The sequence below is a fragment of the Halyomorpha halys genome, unplaced genomic scaffold, assembly GCF_000696795.3.
Source record: "Halyomorpha halys isolate HHAL.00 unplaced genomic scaffold, Hhal_1.1 Scaffold780.1, whole genome shotgun sequence".
Taxonomy (NCBI): Eukaryota; Metazoa; Arthropoda; class Insecta; order Hemiptera; family Pentatomidae; genus Halyomorpha; species Halyomorpha halys.
Window position 1 is genome coordinate 652,017 of NW_027111767.1, and position 15,804 is coordinate 667,820.

Sequence of the window (15,804 nt, forward strand, 5' to 3'; positions counted from 1 at the left end):
ATTAGATAAAATAAAAACATACAACCACGACCATCACAGCAATTCTTGAACCAAACTTAGTCGTTATAAAATGTATGAAAACCAACAAATATGTTGAGAAGCAGGAGCGTACGCAAATTTTTTTTTTCAGGGAAGATGAGAAGGATTAGATTATTAAATAAATTAAATTAGAGAAGGATTACTACCCAAGATAAGAATTCCTCAAAATACAAATCTTACCTTTAGGGTTAGGTTTGTCCCTTGATGGGTATAAAAAACACATTTTTTCATATATTTCGGATCAAGAGGAGGATATATATCACCTTGATACTCTTATGATGTAATTCTTGTCATAAATTTTTAAAAGTACTTTTGTACTTGTGTGAGTGAATTGTACAGTAATCTGAGATCGTGATTAACTAAAAACAATTTTGGATAATTGATAATGACAGGCCGAATAGAGGTTAAATAAAACAAGCATCCCCAACGAACCGCAAGAACTGACAGAATTGAACAGCTCTGACGGAAATTGACTTTTAAAGTGGATCGGCCGAACAGCCATCAGTCAAACGACTGACGTCGGTAACTTTTCCGAATACAAATCCCCTCTGTTCTTGGTTGCTTTTTCCTGACAAGGCGGTCGGCGGAAGAGGTATTGTCGATAAGTCTCATAATGGCGGGCGTGCTATAGGTAAAGTTGAACTACTTTCAAGTTGGCAGCAATGAAAGATGGACAACTCTCAGACACAGTGGGAGGGAGGGCCCCGTATTTACAGAGCCTTGGGGAGGAGTGGAGCATTCAGATTCGTCCAACTTCCCGAAGCGGCCTTTTCGATGAATAACTTGAGACTTTAATGTCTTAAATGAGGATTCGTTTGAAACATTTCAATGGCCCGAGGAGGATTACCAGTTCTTCGACAATCAAAGACTTACTGATGAATGTGATTGAGGGAATTGTTTTAATCAACAATTGATTCCAACTTTTTACTGTCTTTACTGGCTCAAAGTTATTGTTTGAATCTTGTGTTCCAACTTACATTAAAGTAAGAATGAAAAGGATTTCGGAATATCAATACATAAAAACTAGACTCGTTCGAGTAAATACGCCTATTATAAGTGCAAAGTCATTGTAACTTAAATGAGTAACCTTTTTAATGTACAAACTAGAAGAATTTCTTATCATTGTAAACTTACTCAGGAAATTTTATTTCTAAGTGTTTTGTATAGCAATGCCAGTTTAAAATACTAGCCTTTTTAAAAACTGTATGTAAGATCTTAAGAAGAAATAATCGATCAATGATTTTTTTACTCCTTCCCCAGCTATCCTATACGTTACCACACGTAACCATAGTGGGACATCCTGTCCTGGACGGAATCGAACCAGCGACACTGCAATTGCGAGCTTGTCAAGGTAATGCGACATAACTCACTCACCTACAGCAGCATCAAACAATTTATGTACAAGTTTTGTACATTTATATGGTAAATTTCGATATGTATAAACAATAGGTATAGACAAGGCTTATCACATTCTGCCGAATAGTCTAATTTTCATTACTCAATTGACAGGATCACATTAATTAAAATTAAAATTATATTGTATACTAGAATATGTTAATTACCAATTACTAGTGTATAACTGATTCGATAAATAATAAATCATTATTGTGTTCACTCATATTTTATTAATGTCACCCCAAAACTGACATATCGTATTTAACAGTATATATTAATATGTACGGGCGTACAAATGAGCATGAAATTAATTAATAGATGTGAATAAATAATTATAATCATTAATGTAAATTAATTAATGGGATAATAAAATTAGAACTTTAAAATTTCTTACCCTTAAAATTACCCTTAATAAATTAACCCCATCGGTAAATATAAAATTATTATAATGAAAGGAATATGGTCCGGGTGCGGTCAAAAAAACTCAAAAACTAGAATATACTATTTTATTGAGTCAACGTTTCGCCCCACGTTACATGTCACAATGTGAAGAGCCATTTCATATGACATGTTGTTTTGCAGAATTTCAAGGTGCTTTCAAACGTAAACATCCCATTACCATGATGAGTTGACATTCTGCTCCTGCCCACCCACCCCTTAAAAGGAACTATTTCGACAGTGTCGGCTTTTTTCTTGTTTTGGTTAATCTCAACTTGGAGGGGCGCCAAAACAGCTCCCATAGAAATGCCATTACAGAGCGGAAAGGCGGGACTCAAGGTCGGAAAATCTACGTCGGCGAACCTTGATCAGAAAATAGAGAAAAACGGAATGTTCTTAAGATGTAAATTTGGTGAATGTTGAACTATCAAAATAGCATGCTTAATTTATTAATAATTAACTACTAATATGAAAAAGAAATATTATACTTTTATTCAATTTGGAGCACAATGTTTTTATGGTAGCCCTAATAAGTTACCTCCAAAAACATTTTAATTGTTAAATTAGTGTAAAAATTAGTTCCCATCGTTTCGTTGAAATTTTCAGCAGTAAAACATAATATCGTATGTTTTTCATTTGGTAACAAGATGACTTTGAAGTATTAGTGACTCCGTATCAGCATCACATAACTTTTTTTCTTTTAAATTGTAACGGTTTGTGCTGAAAAAGCAAAATTTGCTGAAACTTTTGATTTACTTCTGTAATTTGAAGAAATCTGCATCTGAAGGGTAGAATGCTGTAGAAGCATATAGCAAGACTGCTTTAATGGAGAGAACTTCTGAGAGATTTCGAAAGTTTAAAAACAGTGAGTTTGCCATGGAAGACACAAAGAACGCAATGGAGTGGTGTATTAAGACACATAATTGGAACTATTATTTGATAAAGATTCGTTCCAAATGTTTTCTTATAGATTCGTTCAAAAAGAACTTGCATTACATTACAAGTGACACAACAAGCAATTTACAACATTTAAAATTGTTGGGTGATTTATAAACAAAGAAATTGTATTCTATATTAACTGAAACCAAGAGATGTTGAACCCCGGTTTTGCATGAGTGAAATGCTGCTTGTTATGCATAAGAAAAATATTTTTTTTAGATTGTTTTGTCATTGATGATGAAAAATGGGTTCAATACGATAACCCATGTCGTCCAAAAATTGAGTCGATTCTTGGATAGCCTCAAAAGATGGAGAAATCTTCCGACGTAGTGTCCGAATGCTACCACAAAGATGGGAAAAAATGCTGGAGAGTGATGAAACGTCAATAGTACAGTTAGAATAAAACATAAGTACCGTTCGTTCACTATAAGTTCTTCAGTTATGATAGAAAACGGCGGACAATTTTTTTTACCCCTATATATAATGATAATAATAATAGTTGGTAACTAGATTTTTAAAATTGTATATAATGATAAAAATCACAACGTAAGTTTAAATTTATGATACATTCCTCAATATGTTTTCTTTTATATGCACGTAATATTTAACGTTAATTAGTCCAATAACTATTTTTAGCATTATAATTATAGTTGAGATATCACACCTATTATGTTTAATTTTTTTTGTTACCCCAACCTGGTAATTTCTGACATACGGGGGGAGGACAGGGTTATCCTAAAGCCAAACTATTAACCAAACTATTCTAACGATAGTGAGTGGGTCGAGTTTTCATTCTGTGGGACCGCCATAAAATAAATGTCAACAATGGCAATATCGAACTGGCGCCTTAGCAGACAAGAGGTTACTAAGGTCACGCCTTATGTTCCTCACCTACAAAGGCCTCAAAATTATTTCTCATATGCTCTCTTGGAACGAACATGTTTTTACTTTCTTTTTCTGATGATCATATTTTTTTTTTTACAAATGGTTTTACGGAATATACTTAAAACCCCCCAAAAAATTATCTAGAATCCAAGATTTGACCTTCAATTAAAAATAAATATCGATGCTTCTTGTTTAATTTTGTTTGACCAATGTTCTGTTAAAAATTTCACTGCTCTCCCTTAACTGCACATTGGAATTGAAATGTATATAGCCCTGTACAAAATTCGGCGTACGCCCTTCCCATTAATAATTTTTAACTGTTCTTTATTATTCATGCAAAGTCCATCTCTTCAATTAACATGTTTTAATATTCAGAAGGGTACCGAATTTCGCTGTAAAAGTTGCATAAAAGCCCTCCTGCTGTGCAAACCCTAAATAATGTGCCTCCAGTTTTATACGGTACAAGTTTATTACAATTTAAATAGGACAATGCAGAATTTAATTAGTAAATACAATATAACGATGTCAGTATTTTATCAATGACCGAAAATATAATATTTAAGTTGGAAGATTTAATAGGACAGAGGGAAGATAGTTGCCTATTCCAGAATGGATTAGATCACTTTAACGGTTTGTTGCCCTTTCTAGCTTGAAAATAGAACAACTTTGAAGTAAAGGTTACCAAATTTACAAAGGATATATTTTAGACAAAATCATTAAGCTATTTTATATAGCTTATATAATTACAGGGAATTAATTAGTAAATTTTTCATGCTATAATAATTGGTTAAAAAAAAAATAGATACTAAAGAGGTAAACGTTATTAAAATTCATTGAAGACAATATATTTAATATTGATCTAAAATATTTAAAGCATATCATGAATTATTAATTAATAAAAATTATAAGATTTAATTACACTAATCCAAAATAAAAAATACATCGTTTCAAAAGGATTAAGACATAAAAATAAATGCAAATATTGATAAATCATCAGAGTATATAAGTAAAATATTTAGTTGGGTAGTGTGAATATATAAGTAAAATATTCAGTTGGGTAGTGTGAATACATAAGTAAAATATTCAGTTGGGTAATATGAATATATAAGTAAAATATTCAGTTGGGTAGTGTGAGTATATAAGTAAAATATTCTGTTGGGTAGTGTGAGCATATAAATAAAATATTCAGTTGGGTAGTGTGAGTATATAAGTAAAATATTCAGTTGGGTAATGAGTATATAAGTAAAAAATTCAATAGGAAAATGCACATTAGTACATTTTCAATCATAAATAATGATATCGAGAAACTTTTAGATATCTTCAAAGATTTGAAACATTGAGAGGAAAAATTTTAAAACCTTTTTTTTTAATAATATGAAACTGATAAACAGCTAGCAAAATTGAGCTACATAGATGATCAGGTGTATTGTGGTATGCAACAAATTGCGAAATCTAATTGACGCTAGATCAACTGATCAATTATTGCCGTCTAATTGGAATTTGTGAAACAAACAATTTTCAACTAGTTAGTATAAATAATTTCTTCTATTGTTCTATACGAATGTGAAACGAGGCCTCCCACATTGAGAGGGGAACAGTGCCGTAAGGTTTTTGAAAAAAAAAAAAAATATTGCATGAAATATTCGGACCGAAGAAAGATGGGTTAGCCAGAGGATTTAGAATGCTACAGAACACCACATTGTGATTTTATGATAACTAACCTATTATAACATGGTGTGTTATTTTCATTCCATGGAACCGCCATGAAATAAAAGTCAACTCCCAGCCGTATTCGAACCGGGGCCGCTGCAGTGCCAAGGTTGCTAAGAGTGATACGAACTCAATTGGTTACAAACAGCACCCGATAAATATAAATATTGTAAGATTTAGTAACGAAAGCTGGAGTGGGTAGCTCAGTGGTAAGGCAATGGACTACTACCTCCAAGGACTCGGGTTTGAATCTGGTTGTAGCAGATAATTATTATCTGTTACATATAGCCGTTGAGTCAGCCTTATGGGTGCTGGAGCCCTCTGGGGTCCACATAGCCTCATAAAGTGGGTAGGTACCCTTGATTGGGTAAAAAATCTAGTTGTCGAGCGTAATTCTGATCAATGAAAAGGAAGTGATCCAACAACCGTTGGTCTAGTTACAGTATTACCTTAGAAAGTATGGCACCACTATCTCTTCATGGGTTGTTGTGGTAGAGATTTAATTTTAATTTAATTTAGTAAGGAAAGCATCCCTAAATAGGTAATAAACACTAATCCGACCGGTAAACACCTGAAGGGTAAACTGAAACGTAGGTGGGAGGATTATTGGATGACTGATCTTACAGATTTTGGTTTGAATGGGCATCATTGGAAAGAAGTGTGTTAACATGGAATGGTAGTATCGGTATAGAGCCTTCGGGTTTCGATAAGCCTTTTATTATTATTATTATCGTAAGTAATAATAAATTACTTTTTCTCTTCTTATATCATAGTGACTCAATTGATTGCAAGGAAGTGCTTAGCTTACAGTATATTGTTGCTTAAACAAGCAGCCTTGTACCTTAATTGAGGAAAACTGCAGATTGAAACAAGACTCTGATATTTCAAAATTTAATAAAGACATATCACCTTACAAAGCTTTAATAAATAAAATGTATATAAGACATCAACCATAATAGTTAGTATATGATTCGACAACGTTCTATCGATAATCATGAAATTAATTGATTGAAGAAGATGATCGGGGGGTGCGGTCAGCAAAAAACAACATAAATAAACAAAAAATCATTTATCTATGCCGACGTTTCGATTTGAGTTTCAGGGAGGTTAGCAGGAAATCATGGCTAAAACTCGGTTGATGAGTTTATATTTTTTTTTGCTGACCAAAATCGGCCATCATCTCCAATCAGTAATCTACGGACAACTATCTACACCTCATCATAAAATTATATGTCATATTTAGCCATAAGAAAATAACATTTAACTAAAGTTGTAAGCAGAAGAAGAAAATATTTAGTTCATACATACAATACCAGGAGAAATTGAAAAAAAAATGTCCTCAAGCTTACAAAAGAGGAAAAATGCCTCAAGAGTTTTGAATATCGATTATCTACTCGAATGACATAAGATAGGAGAGAAAAAAATTAAACAAATTTTAAGTTATTATCTAACCAAGTGCAACCTGTCTGTTTATCAATCTTAGAAATTAACAACCTGAAATTTTTATTTTAACTAATCATGTCCAGCGCTATATCAGTTTGTGCACGAAGTAATTACAACGAGTGAAATTTCATCATGGAACCATATCTGATGTCAGATTATGACTGAAAAGAATTTTATGTGTTATTCCACGAAAAACGAAACTTAGACAGGTTAAAACATGTCTAAGTGGAACGTCTAATAAGAGCCATCCATTAACATCAACGTACCAACAGTGACGAGGCTTACGTCGTCTTGAATGAGTGATATGCACTTATGATTCATTGATAACTGAATAAACTAGACCACAGGTTATATGAGATATTAAGACAAAGCTTAATTTATTTATATCGCCTTATATTTCAATAAATAACCAAAAGTACAAGAGTAATACGTTTTTACGTAACATAGATAATACAAGAAATGTATACTTTGTATGTCTTATGAAATGTATTATGTCTTTTCCCTTTGATTACCTTGCGGCATTAAAAGGTGTTGTAATAAGTCCAGTTAAGGTAGTCTAGTCTAGTGGTAGTCTATGGCAAATGCCGTGGAATTGTTGGAACATGAAGGGACCTAGTGCATTGCGTGTTATTGATGTCCATTATATTCATTAATTATGTGAAGAATTCTTAATTAAAAAAATAGTATTAAAAAAATTATCTTTCGCATCTAAGAAGAAGGAATTTTTTATTTCCAAAAGTACGACCTTAAATAAAAAATTCTTAGAACTGGGAAAGCTCTGACTCTCTCAGCGCCGGTATTCCACAAATTAAAGGGTTAACTGGCAATTAAGGAGAACAGGGAAAACGGAATTCGGGTCGGCTTTGTAACTCAGATGAACTGAGCATGAAGGCTGTATCAATTGGTGGATGCGGGTATGTGTTCCAACAGGCCTTACCCTCAGAATCCCAACTAGACTTCAACAATGCCTTCAGAACCATCATTACTGACATATACAAATAGATGAAGTTATAGTTGATTCTATGACACCAATTCGACTCCTTAACTTTATGTTCAGACCAACTTTCCGAAAACAGCACAGATAACTTTGAACAATAAGTACAGGGGCTAATTGGGCATAAAGTTCGTCGGAGTTAAGCCTGTCTACTTGTTATAAAAGGAAGGGGGGAGGGTATTAATTCCATTGAATTATTAACATATTAAAAATTCAGATATTTGAAGAGTTGGTTGGAAGTTAGCAACTTCCATCTCCATTAAAAAGTAATTAATACAAGGGCAAATTAAATCCGTGAAAAACATATAAATTGATAAACCTTTCGGATAATATAAATTTAAATAATAAAAATCTTGCAGGTTTGTATATGTTAGTAACTAGTAGAATAGGTTCCCCGTAAACATCGTCATGACAACTTCAAACCCGTGGAAGGAAGCAAGCAGGTTCATTAGAAAGCAGGTATAACATTAAAATGGTTTATTAAAGGAGATGGATTAAGAAATTATAGTCAAATCAATGACAGAGTTCCATCCAGTCCTTCCGGTTAGGCCACTCAAGCGAATGAGTAGGTGTTTTGTTCCAGGGTTGAACAGTGTAGTTTTCTTATGTACCAGCAATTCTGTGTCATTAGTTTATTTTAAAATAAAATAAAAAAATATTTTCACACATACATCTTTCGATTGTTTTTTCCCGAGCCATATAAACTGGGCAAAAATCACCTCAGAGGCTGAAGAACCAAAATTTCTGTAAATGAATTAAAAAAGTAAAAATCTATACCGTTGCAATCCATCTAAGGTTATGGATTCAGTACTTCGAAAGTAAGTACTGTTTCTTGAACAACGTTTGTGCAAGGTGATTTTTGCACCAGATTTTTTCCACAATTAAAAGTAACTGTTTTGTAGACGTTGGGATTGTCCCAGGATGGATCAAGATCTCACAGGGTTGACTCACGGCAAAAGTAACGAAATAATTAATTATTTGACACAGCTAGATTCGAAGATAGCGCCATACTCAATGAGCTATCCCGCTCCCTAATCTAAAATTAGATATTATAAATTTTATTCACACGTTATAAGGCATTATAGGCATATTTTTATTAAATTTGTACATACGTTGTGAACTATTTATTTATCTAAATTTGTTTACAGGGTCTTAAGTATTTTATTCCATCAAAACATGATATCAAATTGCTATAAATATGCTATGTTTTCTACTTTTAAATTTAAATCTCAAAGCATTAAATCCCATAACTGGAAAATGTACCTATGTATTCTAGGTGAACGCCTGAAGCTTTTAACCCGAATAAATGAAATATTTACAGAGCATCATTCACCATTAGTTTGATGGCTCAAATACTTTTGGGACAGCAGAGAAAATAAGGATAGAAATAGAAATTCCATAATGATAACTGCCATGACAGTCCCGCCCGCAATACTCATCACACAGAGGCCATATAAGATATTGCGAATCGAGCGGAAAATATGATGCCTAGGACAAGAGGAATTGTGTTGTAGGGAGAGGAGAAGCAGCTAGAAAAGGTTCCATTATGAGCTGTAATTTATTTTTGGGAAGGGAGGAGGTGGGGCTAATGGACAGCCTTTGTGCTTCCTCCACAAGCTCCAACATTACCTCCAATTGGGTAATTGTGGAGGTTAGAGGAGAGCTTTATCTTTATCGGCATTATCTTCCCTCTCCCGGCAGAATCAAAGACTCCCTCCTCGATAGTCTCACCAATTGACTTAGAGCTGGGTTTCGAGCCCTTGAGGGTTCTAACCATTCTAGCACTCAAAAGTGTCTATAAATAACATTCATTGAAGATTTTTTAAAAATATTACGTTATTTTTCAATTTAGGTCAATAACGGCGACAGTGATAAAGAAAGAAACACTTAAAACATATATGATAGAAAAATAAGAAAACTAAATTTAAGAAAAACAAACGTCTTAAATTATTAAGGTGTAGATAGCTGACCGTAGATTGATGCTTGAAGAAGTTTGTCGGGGGGTGCGGTCAGCAAAGAACAACATAAATAAACAAAACCATATTTATTTATTTTATGCCGATTTTGTATAGTTATATTATACTTAAATTATTGTATAGTTATATGAACTCAGTCTGGGAACTTCAAATCTGTCTTATTTTCCCTAAAATAGTTAAAACCCAGTGGAAGCTGTATCAACTTCTGCCATGACTTGAGGAAAACAAATCTAGTATGGTCCGCACTTCGCGAAACTCTTTGAGGAAGGCGAACATTTTCAAAAATAAATTTTTATTTTTCTGTTACTATAAAATTTTTACTAAAGGGTTTGGGTCTAGAGGTACGAATAACGAATATCAACTTCGCTCCTACCAATAATACAACAGTTTAACAAAATCGTGTGCGTATTTGCAATCGGGAGAGATCGGCTAAGCTCGACTGCCTCTGTTTTCCAGTCACCTGATTGCTATCTCTATTTCTTCATATTTCTGCTTCAGTTAATTATCATATTCTTCAATGGTTCATATTTTTTATCACTGTTACTGCAAAATGGATAATTATTAAAAATAAATCAAATTACAGGCACTTTAAAGGAAAACATTTGGAAAATCGGCATTTAAACTCAGTTAAAAGTAGTAATTAAACTAGTTAGATCTTATCGAAAAAGTTTCTGTCACATCCCAGGCATAAATACAAGCCCTAAATATCCAATTTCAATTTCATAAGACTTTACATTTCAACTGACTCTCGTTAAGCTAGGCTATTCACATTAAGACCATTTTGCTTGCTTATTTGAATTTACGGGACCTCAATTGGATTTCCGTCAAAAATTCGAATTCGAAACTTTGCACGATCACAACACTTCTCATATTCCTTATATTGGCAAGTGAAAGTAAGAGACGAGAAGATAATCTGATCACTGGGAGAAATTCAGCATAAACATATACAAAAGGGTTTGGGGCCACTGCCGTTTTAACCTTAGATTAGGATTATATGGTTGGGTGGAGTCAGATAAGGATTGTGCTAAAGGATTACGATGATGGGTAAGGTTCTGATAAAATTCGAAGGATTTGGACGAAATCAGGTTTATAACAAATGGGATATTAAGATGTATGGAGTAGGGTATTGTTTGTTGAATGTGTGGAACGGTTGGCTATTGTCCGAAGGACTCTAAGGTAAGAGGATCTAATGCGTTTGATGTTAGATGTCTCTACTAAGTTGTACTGGGTAGATTGAGAATAGGTAACATAAATTCGTTCTCTTGAGGCTTTCTAGGTACATTAATTGTTCCAATGTGTAAAAAAAATATATTGATATGGATACGAATGAATAACATTATTATGATACTATTTTTAACGAACGTTTATTCCTCTAAAAGAACTGGTTTTGAAATCTGAGGATGTTGCTAATTTTTCTTTTAAAGACTTACGATATCAGTTTAACTAATAAATAGTAATTTGTGATATTATTGGCGATTCTCAAAACCCTTTGTTAATCATTATAAATATAAATAAATGATTTTGTATTTTTTTGATTTTATATTACTATATATTGATCTTATCCTACTATATTTGGATTCAGTTTTCTTGTTTAATAACGACATATCCTCTACTTTTTGATTGGTATGTTATCACATTAAAGACTTCTTGTTAGTCAAAGTCTCTTTATTTGGATTGAATATTTGAATATTTTCTCGAAACCTGTTGGTCATTTATTATATTGATAATTTATTATGTTAGTTTTTGGTTTTATTTTACTATATTTTGGTTTGGTTTTGTTGCTTAATAACTTTTTTGTTGGGAAGTTGGCACTTCAAATACTTCTTGTTAGTTTAGTGCAAACTATTTGGAATCAATACCTCTGTATTTTCTCAAAATCCATTGATATTTTATTTTAAAATCAAGCAGTATTTACATATTGGTATTTTGTCAATATACTGCTTGTTTGTCAATATCTTTATATTTGGACGGAATATATTTTTTTCTTTTTTATGAAGATAAAATAATATACTATAACAGTATTGCGTATTTATTCTATGTTTATTTTATAAAGATTTTATCATATTACGGTTAATGTATCGAAGATTTGATTTTGTATAATGTTTTATCTACAATAGTTTTAATAACCTAATATAATTAGAATTGTGTTAATCTGCGATGCTTTAGAGTTGGTATCTTATTGCTAAGAAATTTATTATAAAATTTTAAAATTTATAATGTTGGAATATTGATTATATTAGTTAATCCAATAATGGTATCGACATTGATTAGTATTTCATCATTATAATATTTCTATGAAATTATTATATTTGGTAAGTATTGCCGGTATTCACTAGAAGTGCTCAAATTCTAACATTGCATTTCTTTTATTTATTTATTTTTTTGTAATTAGTTTGTACTCAATTTTTCGATTTTCTTATTTACATTGATAATCTCAGAAAAAAATCAGACCACTGTCTTTTGAAGGGCCTTAATTATTTTTATTTATTATTTAATTTCTCATCTTATTCAGGTTTATAATTAAAGAATTATCAATTTATAATACCAATTTAACACTTTAGCAATGAATTGATTTTTAAATGGGCTATACGGTGTTAGATGCATCATTCAATTACATGCCTGACTGACATCAAGCACTAATAACCACATTGAATACCGTGGGTATTTGTTAGAGATTATATAGATTATTTCATTAATCACTAATAAGTTCCCAATAAAGCAGAGTGTATTAAGTGCTAATTACAGTACTGCCCACTTTGATCAAACACGCATACGGCTTAGCCATTATGAACTGTATCAACCAATATATTATTGTCGCCGCATCAATAATCGTTAGTGTCGGTATTTACGTAATTAATTGATGGGACAGGGTCCATTAAATCCGCGAAATCTAATTTGAAATTGTTGTAATATAAGATTAACAATTCTCATTTACAAAAATGTCTAGTAAGACTAGAAATATAGAAAAGATATTTTTATCAAGTTATTTCAATATCAGAGGCCTATTTAGAGGTTGGTATCCTTTTTTAACAATTATAGAAGCACCAAGTAATAAAGATTGAAGACCACCTAGAAATAAATATTAATTGAACATAATTAAAACACTAAAAAATCGCTCAAAACTAGTATTATGGAATACATTTCCATCTTCACAATCTAGGGAAGGGTAGTAAAATGGAGATAACTCACCCTGCCTTCCCAACATGGAACAGAAAAATGTTTTAATTTTAGTAAACGGAAAAAATAAATTACTAATTAAGTTTGTTTTTATGATGAAGAATAGTTATAAGACGAGCTAAAGCGATATTTTAAATGTCGTATATCAATATTTAGGAATATATCAGACAAAATGGAAAAATCTATTTCACTTACCCATAAATAAGTGCAGACTTTAGGAAGAGATAATAATCAACAACACAAACAGACAGCTATAAAGAAGACACATGAATAAGATGCACTACAAGTGATTTGGACTCAAGGTTAAATATACCAGATCTTTTTACGACGTTGTGGTTGAGTGTATGTGGTGGGAGAGTTAAACTGAAAATAACCTCGAACTAGGAAAACAAGGTGACATGGTGTATTCTTAGTTTCGAAGAAACGGTGATGTCAATGAAACATATTAATTATACGCTTATGATGGGTTGTATCGGCCATATTTATGACTAAATCGAAACGTTTTGGACAGGGTTTCACACTTTACCGAGGATATGTAGATATCCAGAAAATTGAATATTTAGGGGATTGAGATCGTTACGTGAGAGAACAAGAGTAAAGTGGTATAAGATTTGAGAGTTGATATGCTTGTTTGGCTGTGAATATGGTGATTTGAAATAATCCAGAATGGAATAAAACATTTTTCGAAGGAATTCGAATTTTGTTAATGAGGAAGCGTTTTGCTGAAACACAACATGCTGTTCCTTATGTCTCACTAAGTGTTAGTAACTCTTTACGTACTCACTTAGTACATAGCAATATATGTTTTATAATGAAGACATCTTTGAGTCAAGTAGTAGCTAAACATTAGTAATAAAGTTCATCGATCAAATTATTAAAAAATAATAAAAATACCTAAGACTTAAATTGAGACCTTGTTCCATAAACCACATTTCTTAAATATTTTTTTTTTTTACCTTTTTTATCTTAGGTCTTTTATGTTAATTTTTCAGAAGAGGCCAAAGTAATAACTAATAAACGGCTTGAAAATGGAATATTTTTAAAATTGCTAAAAACTAATTGGTTTTATTTTTAAGTCAGCAATAAGAAAAATTGACTAACTCGCGAATGTTATGAACACTAGGCCATTGACAATTTCTCAGCTGTTTTGGGAAACTTGATCCAAAGACTTGAAACAATATTGAAAACGGATATTCAGATTTTAATTGTGCAATAAAAAAAAATTAGTAGGAAGAATCAAATAATCCTCACGACTGTTATCTCAAGAATGCTGCCGTTAGTTTAAATTTAAAGATTTAATTCATCTGATAAATTTATTTATTAGTCAGTAGGTTTATTGTTATGATTGCGATATTGTAAACAAGCTATTCAGGAACGAGTATATTTAGTAACCGAGCATGTAAATGTTATTTTTTATTATTATTATGTTAATATAAACTGGCGTTGACTCGCAAGCTGTGAATGTGTCGCCACTGCGGGCAGGCAGCTGGTGACTGAGGGCGTTAATGAAAACCATTGCGACCCGACAATACGCCCCTAGCCACCCTCCGCCCTGGAAGTAAACACTTATCATGACGAAACGCTGTTAATGGCAACCCTGCTAGTCTGGGTCAGCTCCTGAATATGTCCTAGCTAGTATTAATTATTACATCTTTATTCCAATGTTATTATGTATAATATATTTACATGTTATGTTTACACAATATAATTAATTTCGAATATTAAAAAAAAAAATGAAGTTGAACCTACATATCAACGTAGCAAGAATTTTTTTTTTATATTCCATTATGGTGTGTCTTCAGTTAAGTTGAAATACAATAAAAAATTATTACAAAGCTAAAGGAAGCTCATAAAATTGAAATATAAAATAAATTATAACCGATAGTAATATAATAGCGTATTTTTTAAGGTAATAAAACGATCGTTTTATTTGCATCATTTTTTCGCGCATTCCCATGGTTTACCATACACCAAAGGATAATTATAATTTAAATTAGAAGGAATCTAAGTTTTGTGAAGCACTGTTGAATAAGAAACATAAATAATATTGTTGATGAAACTAATTGTAAGAACGAGGCCTTGCATGTCAACTTGATTTGCTTATCATAACATGGAGACTGTGTGAGCCTTAACTATATGAGCGGTAACGACAAATTACTACAGTCTTCCGGAGAGTTCTTTTTTGAACTACTAATGATACGTTTTAGCAACTAAACCGTTTTTTTTTATCGGGATCGTTTAAGCACGTTCCCCTTATTGGGTACAGTTCTTAGGTATATGCGTTAAATCTCTCATTTTAAAGTATAAATATTAAATTTAAAATTACAAAAAATGCTTAAAATTTAAAATAAATACACAAGATTTCGTATTTAAATTTTTAAAAAATTCTAAAATCACGACCCCCTGAAAGACACAAAATATTTGTTTTTCATTGAAACAGCCCAATAAAACCATAAATATTTGATGATGTTATCTTTATACAACATTGATCCCAATTTTAACCAATATTTATTTATTTTTGGGTTCATAATATTTATTCACATTGACCTTCAATATTCAAGTATGAAATATGAAATAATATTCAAGAGAACTTATCAATTTTCTTCTCTCTCTTAATTTACACATACACATATATATGTATATACTCCTATAATTATATATACACTATATCTCAATTTTTAATTACACTGGTCTTGAGGTAAATATTGATTATCAGTATGTCAGATTTTTATGTTGTAGTTCTTTTTGGAGCAAATGTACTAAAAGAACAGCTGTAGCTTTATAATTACATTTATATATCATATATAT

The 15,804-nt window shown here is 31.8% G+C and overlaps 1 protein-coding gene across 5 annotated transcripts in view; it reads right to left on the minus strand.

The window, feature by feature from the left end:
* The window catches only part of LOC106686124 (leucine-rich repeat neuronal protein 2), a 95,765-nt gene that overhangs the window by 15,274 nt on the left and 64,687 nt on the right, over nucleotides 1–15,804 (minus strand). The window contains exon 1 of one of the 5 annotated variants that reach the window (XM_024359148.2): nucleotides 13,192–13,319. The exons of the other annotated variants lie outside the window; for them this stretch is intronic. The gene's annotated coding sequence lies outside the window, so the exon portion shown is untranslated. Of the gene's footprint in view, nucleotides 1–13,191; nucleotides 13,320–15,804 lie in introns of those variants that run through there. 5 annotated transcript variants of the gene reach the window in all.